The following is a 19,910-nucleotide window of genomic DNA, read 5'->3' as shown; positions in this document are numbered from 1 at the left end:
TAAGATTTAATTTCGCGTTGTTCTTTTCTCCGTACACCATTAAAGGTTTTCCTTTGTCACGCATAATGCGAATAGCATTTTTGTAACATACGATCTCTGCTCTCACCTTTTTCAACCAGTCCCTGCCAATTATTACATCAAAACTCCCTAACTCGACTGGTATTAAATCAATTTTAAACGTTTCATCCCCCAGTTTAATTTCTCTCTCCCGACATATATTATCTGCTGAAATTAATTTACCGTTTGCTAATTCGAGTAAAAATTTACTATCCAAAGGCGTCAATGGGCAACTTAATTTAACACAAAATTCTCTACTCATATAGCTTTTATCCGCACCCGAATCAAATAAAACATAAGCAGATTTATCGTCAATAAGAAACGTACCCGTAACAAGCTCCGGGTCTTCCTGTGCTTCTACCGCATTAATATTGAAAACTTTTCCACGGCCCTGCCCATTAGTATTCCCCTGATTCGGGAAATTTCTAATAATGTGGCCCGATTTTCCACATTTATAACAAACAGCATTGGTATTACTTGCTCTGACACTATTCGTTTCGGCATTACTTGTTCCGACATTATTTGTTCCTTCAGTTCTGTTAAACTTTGGTCCGTAGACCTCACACTTTGTCGCGCTATGACCATTTCTTTTACACCTGTTGCAAAATGTCGTGCAAAACCCCTGATGATTTTCTTCACACCTATGACATGGCTGTTTTTGGTTTGTGTTGCCGTTGTTGTTATTGAGGTTGTTGTTGGGATTGTTATTGTTATTGAAACGGTTGTTGTAGTTGTTGTTGTTGTTGAGATGTTTGTTGTAGTTATTGTTAGGATTGCGGTTATTTTTGCGATTGTTGTTGCGGTTGTTGGGATAGTTGTTGCGATTGTGGTTGTAATTTTTGTTGTTGTTGTTGTTGTACTGGTGACTCTTGTCACCGTTTTCCTCCCACTTCCTCTTGAGTTATTTCGTATTGGCTTCTTCGATCGCCTGCTCTTTAATTCTTCCCTCAATCTGATTTATGAGTTTATGAGTCATTCGACTTGCCTTCTGTATAGAAGCGGGATCGTGTGAACTCACATCTTCTTGAATCCTTACTGGAAACCCTTTTACAAATGCGTCGATCTTCTCTTCTTCATCTTCGAATGCTCCAGGACACAATAGGCACAACTCTGTGAATCGTCGTTCATATGTGGTAACGTTGAACCCTTGTGTTCGTAACTCTCTAAGTTCTGCCTTGAGTTTATTGACTTCATTTCTAGGACGGTACTGCTCGTTCATCAATTGCTTGAATGCCGACTACGGTAGTGCGTAAGCAGCATTTTGTCCTACCTGTTCAAGAAAGGTGTTCTACCACGTTAACGCAGTACCTATGAAGGTATGCGTAGCGTAATTAACTTTGTCCTCTTCAGTACACTTACTTATGGCAAACACCGATTCGACTTTCTCGGTCCACCGTTTCAATCCAATTGGTCCTTCGGTTCCATCAAATTCCAAAGGTTTGCAGGCAGTGAATTCTTTGTAGGAGCATCCTACACGATTTCTTGCACCGTTAGCTGCATTGCTAGATTCAGAGTTATTGTTGGTATGTAGCGCAGCCTGTACTGCGGCTATGTTTGCAGCAAGAAATGTACGAAATTCCTCTTCGCTCATATTCATGGTGTGTCGAGTAGTCGGTGCCATTTCCTTCAAAATAGCCAACTGAATCGAGTTAATCATACAGAATATTAAGAGTAGTCAATAGTATTTCGTAGCATAATATGAACTCATTTATAAAAGCTTTTTTTTCATATTAGCGTTTTATAAGTTTAAATTCGGGTACTACCTACCCGTTAAGTTCATACTTAATAGCTAATATACAATTCAACTACTACAATTCCATATGAAAAACGGATTATAATAATATATCACATACAAATATTCTTCAAACTTACAACTTCGCTATATTACATATAACATGAAATATAGTACACTATGATACAGGACAGTTTTGAAGATAAATCTAGTTAATACGCAAGTTGTTCAGCAAAGAAAATAAAGACACATAATTCATAAGTCCAGAAACAAGTCATGCATTCTGGTTTTACTAAGACGACTTCCCATCCTTGGTCTTGTGGAAAATAACTGTTATGACCATTGGCTAGGTAGCATATTGTAATGTCGTCAAAAGGACGAGGGTTTCGTAATGTCCAACAGCCCCGTAATAATCTAAAAACCTTGTTTCTCACCTCAACTACTGAATCCGTCACTTGTGGAAAGGTTTTATTTAAAAGTTGTAATCCGATATTCTTTTTCTCACTTTGGTAAGAAGCGAACATCACTAACCCATAAGTATAACATGCTTCTTTATGTTGCATGTTAGAAGCTCTTTCTAACTCGCGAAATCCTATGTTGGGATATGTTGAGTCAAAATAGGTTCTTAACCCGTAGCGTAAAATTGCTTTCGGGTTCCCCGCATTTAATGCTTTAAAGAAAACACGGCGTAACTTACGGTCTCCCCAATGTGATATACCCCACCTATCAAAGGAAAGCCTTTTATAAACTAAGGCATTTCTGGAAAGTCTTTCAAATGTTTGACAAGTTAATTTCGCCATAACTAAATGTGCTGATGAATTCTGACTGACTCTAGACAAGATTTCCTCAATCACATCCTCTGGTAGGTCTTCTAAAATATTCGGTTGTCTACCCTTAACGTCCATTTTATTTTTATACTGTAAAATAGATAAGGATTAGGTTCGTAAAAGATAATTAACAAACAATACAAGCAATTTTTACATAGAACATAAAAGTACAAGCACACTACAATACATATAATACACAACATGATTACAACCCTCTAATCTGAATCACTAGTTTCTTCTTCTTCGGACTTGGTTCGTTTTCCTAATTTTCTAGGAATATATGGTGTTCCTCTAATACGAGCCGTCGTTTTCCATAATGGTTTAGAAAAGCCTGGTGGTTTAGAGGTTCCCGGGTCATTGTTACATTTTAGAAAATACGGATGTTGTCGATACATATAAATTTCATCGGGGTTGGAATCGGGTTTCTCTATTTTTATACCTTTTCCCTTATTATTTTCTTTCGCTTTATTAAATTGGGTCGAGGTAATTTCTATAACATCATCAGAATCCTCATCGGGATCCGATTCATCGAAAAATTGTTAATCTTCCCAATATTTTGCTTCTTCGGTGGAAACACCATTGACCATTATTAATTTTGGTCCGTTGGTTAAGGATTTTCTTTTATCTAATCGATTTACTATAGGTATCAATATTTCTTCCTCCGGAACCACTTGTTCTTCTGGTTCCTCCTCTTCCGATTCCTCCTCTTCTGGTTCCTCTTCTTCCGGTTCCTCTTCGGGAATTTGTGAATCTTTCCAAAATATATTCGACTCTTCATTATTATTAGGTGAATCAATGGAATTTGTACTAGAGGTAGACATCTATCACACAATATCAAACACGTTAAGAGATTAATATATCACATAATATTTACATGTTAATAATATATAGTTTCCAACAAAAAAATGTTAAACAATCTTTTTTGAAGAAAAACACGGTCGAAGTCCAGACTCACTAATGCATCCTAACAAACTCGGTAAGACACACTAATGCAATTTTCCGGTTCTCTAAGACCAACGCTCGGATACCAACTGAAATGTCCCGTTCATATTGATTATAAACGTTCCATATTAATTGGTTTCGTCGTGAGGTTTTGACCTCTATATGAGACGTTTTTCAAAGACTGCATTCATTTTTAAAACAACCATAACCTTTATTTTATCTATAAAGGTTTAAAAAGCATTACGTAGATTATCAAATAATGATAATCTAAAATATACCGTTTACACACGACCATTACATAATGATTTACAATAAGAATATATTACATCAAAAATAAGTTTCTTGAATGCAGTTTTTACATAATATCATACAAGCATGGACTCCAAATCTTGTCCTTATTTTAGTATGCAACAGCGGAAGCTCTTAATAATCACCTGAGAATAAACATGCTTAAAACGTCAACAAAAATATTGGTGAGTTATAGGTTTAACCTATATATTATCAAATCATAATAATAGACCACAAGATTTCATATTTCAATATACATCCCATACATAGAGATAAAAATCATTCATATGGTGAACACCTGGTAACCGACATTAACAAGATGCATATAAGAATATCCCTTATCATTCCGGGAAATCCTTCGGACATGATAAAAATAACATCGAAGTATTAAAGTATCCGGTACTTTGGATGGGGTTCGTTAAGCCCAATAGATCTATCTTTAGGATTCGCGTCAATTAGTAGATCGGTTTACTAATTCTTGGGTTACCAAGCAAAAGGGGCATATTCGGCTTCGATCATTCACCCATATAATGTAGTTTCAATTACTTGTGTCTATTTCGTAAAACATTTATAAAACTGCATGTATTCTCATCCCAAAATATTAGATTTTAAAAGTGGGACTATAACTCACTTTCACATATTTTTACTTCGTCGGGAAGTAAGACTTGGCCACTGGTCGATTCACGAACCTATAAAAAATATGTACATATATATTCAAGTATGTTCAAAATATATTTACAACATTTTTAATACATTTTAATGTTTTAAGTTTATTAAGTCAGCTGTCCTCGTTAGTAACCTACAACTAGTTGTCTACAATTAGATGTACAGAAATAAATCAATATAAATTATCTTGGATCAATCCATGACCAAGTGTATACAAGCCTCAGGCTAGATCACAACGCAAACTATATATATTATTTTGGAATCAACCTCAACCCTGTATAGCGAACTCCAACATTACTGCATATAGAGTGTCTATGGTTGTTCCAAAATATATTATATAGATGGGTCGATATGATATGTCAAAACATTGTATACGTGTCTATGGTATCCCAAGATTACATAATATATATTAGAATACATGAATAATACAATATAAGTTTGTTAAGTTATGATTTGTATAGAATTGTTACAATATTTCCCGTAGCTACAACAATCAAAAAAAATATCTAATCTTGTTTTACCCATAACTTCTTCGTTTTAAATCCGTTTTGAGTGAATCAAATTGCTATGGTTTCATATTGAACTATATTTTATGAATATAAACAGAAAAAGTATAGGTTTATAATCAGAAATAAAAGTTACAAGTCATTTTTGTAAGAGGTAGTCATTTCAGTCGAAAGAACGACGTCTTGATGACCATTTTGAAAAACATACTTCCACTTTGAGTTTAACCATGATTTTTGGATATAGTTTCATGTTCATAAAAAAATCATTTTCCCAGAAGAACAACTTTTAAATCAAAGTTTATCATAGTTTTTAATTATCAAACCCAAAGCAACCCGCGGTGTTACTACGACGGCGTATGTCCGGTTTTACGGTGTTTTTCGTGTTTCCAGGTTTTAAATCATTAAGTTAGCATATCATATAGATATAGAACATGTGTTTAGTTGATTTTAAAAGTCAAGTTAGAAGGATTAACTTTATTTGCGAACAAGTTTAGAATTAACTAAACTATGTTCTAGTGATTACAAGTTTAAATCTTCGAATAAGATAGTTTTATATGTATGAATCGAATGATGTTATGAACATAATTACTACCTAAAATTTAGTAGGTAAACCTACTGGAAGTGAAAAGAAATGATCTAGCTTCAAAGGATCTTGGATGGCTTGAAAGTTCTTGAAGTAGGATCATGACACAAAAACAAGTTCAAGTAAGATTTTTACTCGAATTAAGATAGTTTATAGTTATAGAAAGTAAATCAAAGTTTGAATATGATTATTACCTTGAATAAGAAAGATAACCTACTATAAATAACAAAGGTTTCTTGATCTTAGATGATAACTTGGAATGGATTAGAAAGCTTGGATGTAGACTAGTAAACTTGAAAGGATTTTCGAAGTGTTCTTGAAGTGTTCTTCCTAAGATAATTATAGCTTGATTCTTGAAGTAATTTTTGATGAAGATGATGATTAGCTACTGGAAAAATTCATTCATAAGTGTGTGTGTTTGTTGAGAGAGAATTAGAAAGAGAATTGGAAGTGAAATGGAGTGAATGATGAGTGGTAAGTGGTGAGTGGGGTTAAAAGGAGTTCTAGTTAGTTGACTAGTTCATGGTAGAAGTTAAAATTGATTAGTCATACATGACATAATCAAGAGTGGAATCACATGCTAGTTCCTATTGGTATATACCCACAGTAAGTACGTCTAGAAGCTGTGTATAATACGGGTATGAATACGACTAGAATTCCTGATGAAAAACAAAAGAATGGGAATGTAACTGTACCAATTTTCGTTAAGTATGAGTATTTTGATATATATCTTGAAGTCTTCCAAAAGTATATTAATACATCTAAATACACTACATGTATATACATTTTAACTTAGTCGTTAAGTCATCGTTAGTCGTTACATGTAATTGTTGTTTTGAAACCTTTAAGTTAACGATCTCATTTAATGTTGTTAACCCATTGTTTATTATATCTAATGAGATGTTAAATTATTATATTATCATGATATTATGATATATTATTATATCTTAATATGATATATATATATATATATATATATATATATATATATATATATATATATATATACACACATTTAAATGTCGTTACAACGATAATCGTTACATATATGTCTCGTTTCGAAATCCTTAAGTTAGTAGTCTTGTTTTTACATATGTAGTTCATTGTTAATATATATAATTATCATTTTATCATGTTAAATATAGTGTAACAATATCTTAATATGATACATATGTATTTAGTAAGACGTTGTAATAACGATAATCGTTATATATATCGTTTCGACTTTCTTAACTTAGTAGTCTCATTTTTATGTATATAACTCATTGTTAATATACTTATGGAGATACTTACTTATCATAATCGCATGTTAACTATATGTATATCTATATGTATATCGTCATGTCGTTTTTACAAGTTTTAACGTTCGTGAATCGCCGGTCAACTTGGGTGATCAATTGTCTACATGAAACTCATTTCAAATAATCAAGTCTTAACAAGTTTGATTGTTTAACATGTTGGAAACACTTAATCATGTAAAAATCAATTTCATTTAATATATATAAACATGGAAAGTTCGGGTCACTACATACTTGATAATGTTCGATCTTTGATGAGGCTAACTACTCTACAAATGTCTTTTTGGGGTTATGCATTAGAGTCTGCTGTAGGCATACTCATTATGGTTCCAACCAAGAAGGTAGAAAAGACACCTTATGAGCTATGACATGGGAAGAATCCCAAGTTATCTTATTTGAAAGTCTGGGGTTGTGAATCGTATGTGAAGCATGACACTTCAAAAAAATTAAAACCCGGAAGTATAAAATGTGACTTTGTGGGATACCCAAAGGAAACAATGGGTTACTACTTTTACTACCAAGCTGAAAATAAAGTGTTTACTGCTTGACTTACTGAATTCTTAGAAAGGGATATTCTCTTACAAGAAGTCATTGGAAGTAAAGTAGAGCATGAAGAAATTCAAGAATCACAAAGTAACATACCTTCTGTAAGCACTAGCAATCCACACGTTGAAGATGAGCACACTGTTGGTAAGTTAGAACGTGATGCACCTATACTTCGTAGATCTAGTAGAACTCCTCATCAACCTGATAGATTAAATCTTCTAATTAATTTAGATAAACCTCATCTAGGGGATTATGATGAACCCTCTAGCTACGGTGAAGTCATATCAGATCCAGAATCTGATAAATGGTGAGATGCTATGAAGCAAGAGATGCAGTCCATGAAAGATAATCAAGTATGAGACTTGATTGATCTTCCACCCAATTGTAAGACAATGGGGTGTAAATGGGTCTTCAAGAAGAAGGCTAACATGGACGGTAATGTAATCACTTTTAAGGCTCGGTTGGTGTCAAAAGGTTATACTCAGACTCAAGTAATTGATTATGAGAAAACGTTTTCACTAGTCGCGAGCATTAAATCACTCATGATACTCATTGCCATAGCTGCTTTTCATGATTATGAAATATGGAAAATAGATGTCAAAACTGCTTTCCTAAATGGCGATCTAAACGAGGACGTATGGTTCAGCCGTAAGGGTTTGTGAATCCTAAGCATCTTAAAGTATGCAAGCTTCTAAAATCCATTTATGAATTAAAGCAAGCATCGAGGAGTTGGAATCTTAAGTTTGATGAGAAAATCAAAGAGTTTAATTTTTCTCAAAATCGAGATGAGCCCTGTGTTTACATTAGAGCTAGTAGGAGAAAATTAGTCTTCTTGATCTTGTATGTTGATGACATACTACTTATTGGAAATGACATTCCAACTTTGCAAGATGTCAAGTCTTGGCTTGTAAAATATTTTTCCATGAAAGATCTTGGAGAAGCTACTTATATTCTTGGAATCACGTTCTATAGAAATAGAACTAAACGGCTTATTGGTTTGAGTCATAGTAGATACATTGACGGAATCTTGAGTAAATTAGCATGCATAACTCTAAGTGATGAGCATTGCCCGTGCAAAAGGGTGTAATCTTGAGCAAGTCTCAAAGTCCTATCACACCTGATGAGATAAGACAAATGAAAGGTATCTCGTATGCTTTGACTATAGGATCCATAATGTATGTCATGTTATGTACTAGACCTGGTGTCTCATTAGCTTTGAGTTTGACGAGTCATTATCAACAGAATCCAGGTGAAGAACGTTGTATTGCTCTTAAGAGCATTCTTAAGTATTTATGGAGAACTAAAGATATGTTCTTGGTTTGCGGTGGTTTAGAAGAATAGTTGAGTATTGGATGTCATACAAATGCTAGTTTCCAAATTGATCGAGATGATGCTCGATCCCAGTCAAGTTGTGTCTTTATCATGATGGACGAGGAATTTGATTGGAAGATTTTAAAGCCGGAAACGGTGGAACAATCTACAAAAAAAGAAGAATACTTGCTGCCTGAGAAGCTGCTCAGAAAGCTGTCTGGATTAGGAAGTTTTTGATGAATTTGAAGTAGTTCCCAACATTAAATCTTTTATGATAATGTATTGTGATAGTTCGAGTGTTATTGTACATGCGAAAGAATCACATGTACATAAATGTATCCGACACATTCTTCAAAAGTTTGACTACATTCATGAAGTCGTAAAGAAGAATGAGATTAGTATTCTTAAGTTTTATACAAATGTATTGTGGCTGACCCGTTCACGAAGCACATGATACACAACAAGCATGATGATTATGCTATTAGTATTGGACTTCGTTATGCTACTAATCTTTTCATTTGTAATTTAATATTTGGATATTCTTGGAACATTAAGCAGCTTTATCTTGATGAATTGATATACTGTTGGTATGATCGTTTTCATTTATATCACTGTGTTCTATATTAGCATGTTTAATCCATGAATAATTGTTGATTATTCAAAATATCCATAATCGGTCATGTTATGGGAATAACATGAATTAAGATTAATGTAAAGTTTTGGTTATTTTCATTGATAATGAATAGTTAACTTATTGAGACCAAATTCATATGTATTCATTGATGATGAATATTGGAATGACCCAACCATGAGATGTCACTACATGGATCGTAGTCAGTAGTGAATCTTTAAGTGATTATATCATTTTGTCATTAGTCTTACGATACACGCCGGTTTCGAATTTGTGGAACATTGTACTTTGATATGGTTAAACGTTGTCCTGAATAAGGCTGTAATAAAGGCCATCATTGGGTATAATGTAAAGCTCGTTACAAACACGTGTATGCAGTAAAGGATTTGTTCCTCCAAAATGTCTGGAGTTAGATACTTTTGAGCTCCTCGATGAATGAATAAGATATTTGTGTGGCCGCACCCAAATGTAATTAAGAGTTTGGTGATCTAATTCAGTTCTAAGGTCGAGAAATAAAATTGTTAAACAAATGAGAATGACTGATGATCCATATCTCAAGTTTAACTAAAGTATCTGAAACAAAGGGACGAATGATATTTAACACTTACGATAAACAGCTCTGAGAAAATACCCTCGCGTGAATTTAGGGACAATGGCCTGTTGCTAGACGGTATCCATTGTTTGTATAGTTACTTGGTGTTTTACAATGCACAAGTGGGAGTCTATAGGATTAATGTGCAAGGTACAACATATAACTATATGACTAAGTTCATTTGAGTCTTTGAGGTCACACATATATACTTTTAGACGTCAATTAAAATATATATATATATATATATATATATATATATATATATATATATATATATATATATATATATATATATATATATATATATATATGATTCAAGTAACGAAATAAATTAAAATACTTGTTTTGAATTAATTAATTAAACATGTAATTAATTAGTTTTTATCATGATTACAAATAATGAAAAATTTGATTTTCAATTTAATAAGATATGAGGTGCTTGTTGGTTACGTTCAAGTCTTAAACCGTGTTTACATATCATCTTTCTTGTTGACCAAGATTAAGAAATAAAAGGAAATGTTTTTTTATTTTATTTTCACTGACTTATTTATACGCGTTAAATTGAAAAAACAAATAACATGCATATATTGAGTCGGTTATATATAATATAAATAATCATTGTCTTTTTGGCCTAGAATATACACACGAAAATAAAAGCCCGAATTCTTTTTGGTTTTGAGAAGGCCACGAGAAATTAAACCATAAGCAAATAAAATCCCATATCCTTTCGTCGTTATCGAGGAACACCAAAACAACGGATCATTCTTTTGGTTCTTTTCAAAAGTAATCGACGGAGTATTATTTATTTATTATCTTATTATAATAATTTTATTACTATAATATGTTACTTGAGTTTAAACCAGCATCCATTGACGTTGCTTGAAAGTGTAGTGGACTATCCAAAGAGATAATCATATTTTTGGTCATATGTTTCTCTCCAACAAGGCGATTTATTTCAACCTTCTCGTGGACATCAATTCTCAAAGGTATATCGTTTTACTCACTTTGTGATTTTTATCTTGACAATTATTAGCGGTGTAACTGGATCTAATAGAACGGTTTAATCGTGTAGAAGTTTTATTAAATAATTGATTATTTAATTGTGTATAAAATAAATATTCATTATTTTAATCGTCCGCTGCGTTAATCTGCCTAATAAGTACACACGATTTTCCATCACTCCTCATGTGTCAAGAACATGAAAATTGAGTGGACTCAATGACTCTAATCCTATTGCCTACGTGATTTAAGTTTACTGTGCTTAGATGTGTTAATTATTGTATTTGTTCGTGGCTCTATGTTGTAAATTTTTGTGTCTTGTGTTGTTCTGGTTGCTTCCGCTGCAACTAATATTGTTGTTTGTTGCTGCCCTAGTATCTTCATGCTGGCCTTGTCATGTCTCTGTTCTCAAATGGGTCATTCTCAATGCTTGGCCCTGTTCGTGTTTTATAAATGGAATCTCTCTTCCTTTTCAAAAAAAACATTCCCGTCATAATGAACCCTAAAACCTTGATCAACCTTAAACCCATTAACCTTAAACCTTACTAAGTGAAATCCTCATTATTGAAAACGTTCTAATTTTAAATCTCTTTAACTATAAACGTTTCAAGAATTCATCCAGTTTGACTTTTTCTTTAGAGTCAACTGAATTTATTCGAGGCAAGAATTCATCCAGTTCAATAATTGAATTTATTCTTTGCAATAAAAGAGCATTTGAACGTTGATTTCGAAACAGTGGCGAAAACTGGAATTTGGGTCACCGGGGGCAAATTTTTTTTATCAAAACCTACCCAAAAAAAACTTCACAAAATGTGACCAAAAAATTGTACTAAATATAACCAACTAAATGTAACAAAAAAAACAGTACCAAATTACACTTTTCCTCTACGTAAGCGCATATTTTGGAAACGCTGAAGTACATCTTCATCTTTAACTTTGGCCAGAGCTTCTCTTTCTACCACACAAATTACACAAGCATTCAAAAACTCCTCCCCAATACGATTGCGTAGGTTCGACATTACAATTTTCATTGCCGAAAAACATCTCTCTACTGTTGCAGTCGCAACGGGTAACACCAATGCAAGCTTTAATAACCGATAAAGCAACGAATAAGATAGATATTTCCTTGTTTCCACCATCACTCTAACAAGGTCGGCAATGCCATTCAAGTTGGCAAATCTTGGATCTTTTCGGACACAAAATTCTATGAACCCTAAAAAATATTTGTGTTTATAGATTCTAAATTATAAACACTAAGACATGGAATTACCGAAGATGGGAAGATCGGGAACGGACTACTCAGTATTACTTCGCCAAATCGCCAGACGCCAGAGAAGAGGAGTACGATCGATATCTGCTTCTAATTTGAAAGCTGAAACCACAAATACGGTATTACGGAGTATTATTCTAATTAATTGGATGTTGGATACTTGGATCATGAGCCCAAATATTTAATTTATTGGATCATCTGTTTTGAGCTTGGGACAAAAGCAAAAAAAAAAAAAAAAAGAGCTAAAATTTCAAAATTCACTGGGGGCAGGTGGCCCCCTGCCCCTATGTGCTTCCGCCACTGTTTCGAAAATTTTTTGAACCATTTTATTCAAGACATGTTTTTGTATATTATTTTCCCACTAATAATTTGATTTTCTGAATCCACTACTTATTTATTTATTTATTTATATATACTAATAGACAAAACACTACTTCACTATTCACCAATAGTAATCAGGGGTATTTTTGTCATTTCACCCTTTTTTTGGTCCACAACGATAAAATAAGCAACTTTCGTTAAAGAACCAACCATTCAATGTTAACAAAAGATGTCGAAAAAATTCTTTTTCACAAAAAAATCAACTAACTTTTTTTTTTCTTCTCTCTTTTCTTCCTCAACGATAAAAGAGACAACTTTCATAAACTGAACAACCCTTCAATGTTAACAAAAGATGTCGAAAAAAAAAATTCTTTTTCACAACAAAATCAACAAACTTTTTTTTTCTTCTCTTTTTTTCCTCAACGATAAAAGAGGCAACTTTCATAAACTGAACAACCCTTCAATGCTACCAAAAGATATCAAAAACATTTTTTTTACAAAATAGAAATAGACAAAATACTATTTCACTATTTACCAATAGTAATCAGGAGTATTTTCGTCATTTCACCCTTTTTTGGTCCCCAACGATAAAATAAGCTACTTTCGTAAAAGAACCAACCCTTCAATGTTAACAAAAGATGTCGAAAAAAATTCTTTTTCACAAAAAAAGCAACTAACTTTTTTTTCTTCTCTCTTTTCTTCCTCAACGATAAAAGAGGCAACTTTCATAAACTGAACAACCCTTCAATGTTAACAAAAGATGTCGAAAAAAATCCTTTTTCACAAAAAAAAATCAACTAACTTTTTTTTTCTTCTCTCTTTTCTTCATCAATGATAAAAGAGGAAAATTTTAATAAACTGAACAACCCTTCAATGCTACCAAAAGATGTCGAAAAACATTCTTTTTTACAAAATAGATCAACTAACTTTAAAAAAAAAAACAACAATAAAAGAAGCAACTTTCACAAAATGAACAACCCTTCAACGTTAGATGTAGAAAAAAAAATTCTTTTTTACAAAATAGATCAAGACTTTTTTTTTAACTCGCATTCAAAACGGAGCCCCGGCGCTAAGCGAGGGCTCCACAACTAGTACTATCTAAAAGACAAAACACTATTTCACTATTAATCAATAGTAACTAGGGGTATTTCCGTTATTTCACCTTTTTTTTTTTGTCTCCAACGATAAAAGAAGTAACTTTCGTTAAAGAATCAACCCTTCAATGTTACCAAAAGATGTCGAAAAAAATTCTTTTTTACAAAAATTCAACTACCTTTTTTTTTCTTCCCCCACAACGATAAAAGAGGCAACTTTCATAAAAGGAACAACCCTTCAATGCTATCAAAAGATGTTGAAAACCACTCTTTTTTTACAAAATAGATCAACTAACTTAAAAAAGAAAAGGGTTAAAGCCAAAAAAATAGGCTACAAACTTACACAAATGTACCGATGTCGCCCACAAACTCATTTCCGTCCTACTGTCGCCTACAAACTTTCAAAAAGTGTACCAATGTAAACAAAAACTTTCAAAAAGTGTACCAATGTAAACAAAAATGACTTGCTACCGGCTAAATTGATCAAAATTAACACGTGTCGTTCGTTGATTGGATCTTAATTCTAAAAAAAAAAAAATTATCAGGTCAAAATTAGTATGTAACAGGTCAAAACGCCAAAATGTTGAAGTTAGCACATTTTTTGAAAGTTTGTAGGCGACAGTAGGACGGAAATGAGTTTGTGGGCGACATCGGTACACTTGTGTAAGTTTGTAGCCTATTTTTGGCTTTAACCCAAAAGAAAAAGAAAAAAATGTACGATAAAAGAAGCAACTTTCGCAAAAGGAACAACCCTTCAATGTTAGATGTCGAAAAAAAATTCTTTTTAACAAAATAGATCAAGACTTTCTTTTTTTTAATTCGCATTCAAAACAGAGCCCCCGGCGCAAAACGAGGGCTCAACAACTAGTTGGATCAAATCAACTAACACGAAATACTAAAAAGAGGAGTCTACATAAGTATGCAAGTGTAATTATCCTAAACTCCACTTACCGGTTCACAATAGACCACCACGGACTTATCACGTGATAAATAAATCAAATTTACCGAACATTTTGGTCGATTAAAACAACATACACAAAACTATCCACTGTTCTAAAAATCTGATTACTCGTCGATTAATCTCTAATTACCCATTTTTAAGAGCATTCCGTTCCGATTACTCATTTTTTAACATTGTGTTATAGTTCATGTGGTAGTGGCATGCATCTCTTAGAGATATGTCAGGAGTTCGACTCTCGTGGGGTGGAGCATTGCATACAAGGTTGTCCCTTTACCCTTGAATTCCACTCAAGGGTGCCTTTCGCACATCGCGTTGCGGGGGCAGTGGGGGAGGGGGTTTTACCGCCCATGCCTTCGGATTTGGCCAGATTTCCTCTTGGACTGGAGTTGGGGGCAGGTTATGTAACTGTGGAAGATTAACGCGTAGGTAGTTAAGTCTCTCTGGGTGATCGCGTACTATTGTTATATAAAATGTCCGTTTCGATTTTTCAAAATCCGTTTAATTGATCAGTCAACGTCGATTGATAGGTCAAAATCGAATTTGGTAATTAAAGTCGGTCAAAGTCAAATTTGGTAACATGGTAAATGAATTCAAATTAAACCTTTAAAGTTTTTGAAAAAAATGAACAACTTTAGAAAAATAATTTTAAATTTATGTTTATGTTTATGATTTTTCTTCTATATTTACACATAAATTTGAAATTTAATATTTAAATGTATATAGTAAAATCCGATTAATCTCTAATTAAACTGTAAATTGCCGATTAATTCTTATAAAGTCCCAACTGATTAATCCTCAAATAGTGAATTTTGTAACCTTGACAACATCTAAAGTTAGTGTAACTTATGCAGTTCGCTCGAAGCAAGTGTAACTTATTAAAAGAATAACTATTGTTGGATTTTAATGATCTAAGACAATTTATGTATGGATTACTATTTACTAATAACATATAAACACATTGAATCACACATAGAGCAAATAAATACTAATTAAATATATAAATGTATATATATATATATATATATATATATATATATATATATATATATATATATATATATATATATATATATATATATATATATATATATATATATATATATATAGGGGTAGGATCAAGAGGGAAGTAACCAATCGGGGGAAGCGGGGAAGCAAATTTTTTTTTTCTTTTCGTTTTTTGAAAAAACTATGTTCACGAACATTATAGATGAGATGAAAATATGAACATTTAGTAGAGACACTTTGTGATAAATGTTTTTATTTTGGCGAAAAAACGCTTGAAGAAGTAATATATAACAATTATTATGTTTTTCGAGCGTATTTTGAGGTTTTAGCTGTTGGGGTTTAGATATTAGGGTTTATAGGGTTTAGATATTAGGGTTTAGAAATTTAGGGTTTAGGGTTTAGGGTTTTGATTTAGGATTTAGATTGAGGTTTTAACACGAACGGTTTAGGGATTATGGTTTAGGGTTTGGTGTTTTGGGTTTATCCCTAAGGGTTTAGGGTTTAGGGTTTATGGTTTGGTGTTTTGGGTTTATGGAATAAACTGGATTTTTTGTGGCGCGAAAAATCGCCGCAATAAATAGGGTTTATCGCCGCAGAAAATCTTTTGCGGCGAGGTATCGCCGCTTTATACCTCGTCACCGTAAGTTCGCCGTCTTAAATCTTTTGCAACGATGTTTTGCGGCGAACAAAAGTGGGATCCACCTTTATTGAGAAAAAGGAAAAAGAAAATGGAAATTCTTTTTTGCGGCGACACATTAGCGCCAAACTTTCGTGGGAAAACAATCTGACAACTTAAATGTCAGACTTTTTTGCGGTGAGGGGTCGCCGCTAAAAATGTCTGAACATGTAAGCAGGATTCTGCTGTATTTGCAGCATCCTGCCCGATATTCTGGGCGTTTTTTCTAAAGTTGTTTCATGCAATTTTATAGCATCTATAACAACATATATAACACTAAAAACAAAAAACACTAACAACATAAAAATAAATAAACGTTAACGGAATGTTGTAACAATTTTACAAACTACAAATACTAAAGTTCTAAAGTATCAATTTGGAGTTTTAACACAAACTACACAAACTACAAATACTAAAGTTCTAAAGTATCAATTTTCATTAATATCGTCATTTCTCGTATCATCATCTCCCGAACCATTGAGATCAAACTGAGGATAGCTCTCCCTATTATGCTCCTCCATGATTTTCTGCTCAGGTGCCTGTAAGTATGAAACAGCTGCATATAAATATTAAATAAAACCCGAATATAAATCACATACACAAAAAGAAAACTATATAATAATTGATTAAATTAATCAAACCGAAAGATGTACTAACTAACCTGAATATTTCCTTTCATTGATTCATCATCCGGATCCAATTGCAAAGTTGCACGCATGAACACCATAATAATAATAATAATAATAATAATAATAATAATAATAATAATAATAATAAAACAACATTCAGCACCTCATATTGTAATAACCCTGCTATTTCCGTTAAGCTTTGTTAACTGTCCGTTAAGTTATTAACGGTACTTACGTACTTTCTGTGTATTTAATCATATTAAATGCATACTTGAGTTTATGATGAACGACTATATTAATATATGATTATATTAACCGGAAAACTAATTTCGTGTTTTGAAATACTGAATACGGTTTTAAAAACTGCAACAGAAGTCTCACGAGACTGCAAAACGATCGAATTTTAATAAAATAATTATTTTTAATAATTTTTCACTTTAACAAAAACTTATTTAATTTATTATTTATTTAATGAATTAAACACGGTGGATTGCGTTTTAACGATCGGTTAACGTTCCGGAAACTCGGTACGGTTAAATGCACTCGAAACGGATCACCCGATGTGATGCCCCGTACAAAACCATCATGTACGAATCATCAACAACAGAATCATTACAAGGTTAAGTAATATATGCGTTTTCAAAAAGAGTTTGCATTCATTAATAAAGTGATGTCTAAACCAACATCGAATGTTTTACAATCCAAAAGCATGCTTCACTAAGTAGAAGCAAATAATAAGTGTATGTGACCACAACGGTCGTTACAAGTCATAGTTCAAAAGTACTAATGTTTGAATGCAAAATAAAGTAGTTCATGCGAAAACAACTCTAAGCAGGGGTGTCTACAGCACGACTAGTACACAGCGGAAGCTAACCTCAAGCACCTGAGAAAAACATGCTTTAAAACGTCAACACAAAAGTTGTTGAGCTATAGTTTAAGTATAACAGTAATGTAAGGTAGGCCACGAGATTTCAGTGCTACAAAGAGCGTTTCAAAACAGTATGATAAAGTATATGTTAACCGTGGGCACTTGGTAACTAACTTAACGTTTATACCCCCTGAAAGTACACTTGGCAAGTGCGTATGTCTACGAAGTATTAAACACTCGTTAAATGCTAGCGCGGCTAGCCCGAGTGGGGATGTCAAACCCTATGGATCCATATCTAAGATTCGCGCTCACGGTTCAAAAACCAATGATTAAACGTTACCGAGCTAAAGGGAATGTTTATGCCGTTGTATAACCCACACATATATAAGTTTAAGTACTCGTGCCTAGTATGTAAAACATAAAATCCGCATGTATTCTCAGTTCCCAAAATAAGTTAAAGTAAAAAAGGGAATGCTATAACTCACAATGATAATGTAGTCGTAAAGTCGAGTCGGGAAAAGTGTGCAAGTAATCGGTCCGAAAGTCCTCAACCTAAGTCAAATAGTACTAAGTGTAACATCCTCCCAATAGGGTCTGGAAGAAACGTTACTAATATCAAATAAACCAACATATTATAATACGAGAACAATACTAAATGAGAAAATTTAACTTTATTGAGTACGCAGCGGAAAATGAAATGTCGTTACAATAATGGAAATAACGATAAAGTAATTGTTCATATGCAGAAGTAATAAATGCGATATCTCTTGATCCTAAGTCCAAGTAGCATCACATAAGTAGTAGATAAGAAAGCTTGAATCAAACAGCACCTGAGACAAAACATGCTAAAGTGTCAACCAAAAAGGTTGAGTGAAGTTCATAGGTTTAACAAAAGTAGTTATCGTTGTTTTTAGACCACAAGATTTAGTTGTAAAGTTGATCTCCCGCAGGATCAAAAAGTAGATCTCGCAGATCCAAAAGTAGTACTGATTCGTGATATTTTAGACTAAACGTTTGTTTTGTTGCCCCGATGATAAGTTGGCAGTACCTTATCACCATGTTTAAATCATTATTAAGTAATACAAAGACATCACGGTCAAATGTATTGGGGACGTTACTCCCGATAGGCCTACCCCCAATAATTAAGAATGCCTTATCCTGAAAGCAATTAAAAAATATCACTGTGGGGTCTTAGTAGCATAAGCTAGTCATAGTACAGTTTAGGTTCGTACTTGTGTCTAAGTTGTTTATAGTATAAAAGCAGCATGTGTCTCACCCTAGTAAGTATAAAAAGTGCTATAGTAATAAGAGTGGGGCTATGAAAGTCACCTTAGTAAGTAGAGAGAGAGTTATTCCTCGGAATAAAGAGTTGAACGAGTGAGCAGGAAAGTCAACCTATTGACATTTAAGAGTAGTTAAGTGTTTTGCCCATGTTTAAGTTTAAGTATGTGTTTAAGTATAGTTTGTTTTACTAAGTTTCTATTCCTAGTAAGTTAATATTTTTATAAAGTTTCCATTTTTAGAAAGTTTCTTATTTTACTAAGTTTCTATGACTAGAGAGTTTCTACTTTTATGAGTGTTTTTCTTTTTAGGATACTTGCCGTATTAGATAAGCTTCCAATCACCCCTTTCCCTTCGAATGGCTAATTTAGATCTAGGGGCTTGAGCCATAGGACCCTTTAAATCGGAAATCCAAACCCTCTGCCTAGAATCTCGTAGAAACCATTAGTCAAGAAAGTTCGAAGATCTATACATCTCTAATACATATCCCAAAATGTTTTTGTGCTACAATATAAGTAGTAGGTTATAGGTGCTAGTAATAGTAATAGTGTATACATGTTAAGTACTAGTATAAGTAGTATTAGGGTTTAAGGTTTTAATATGTATATGTATATATAATTCGTATATATACATAAAAATATTTTTTTTTTACATGTATATATGTATATATAAATCTAGGAGTGTTTATGTATATACTTATGAATAACAAGTTTATAATATGAATATGAATTAACAAAGATTAAAGTTTATGTAAATAGTTTAGGGTTTATGTTATACCTTTGAAGATTCAAGATAATTAACAAAGAAAAGATGAACACGATGAAGAT

The sequence above is a fragment of the Rutidosis leptorrhynchoides genome, chromosome 6, assembly GCF_046630445.1.
Source record: "Rutidosis leptorrhynchoides isolate AG116_Rl617_1_P2 chromosome 6, CSIRO_AGI_Rlap_v1, whole genome shotgun sequence".
Taxonomy (NCBI): Eukaryota; Viridiplantae; Streptophyta; class Magnoliopsida; order Asterales; family Asteraceae; genus Rutidosis; species Rutidosis leptorrhynchoides.
The sequence above is the reverse complement of the archived record's forward strand: the minus strand, read 5'-3'. Positions refer to the sequence as shown.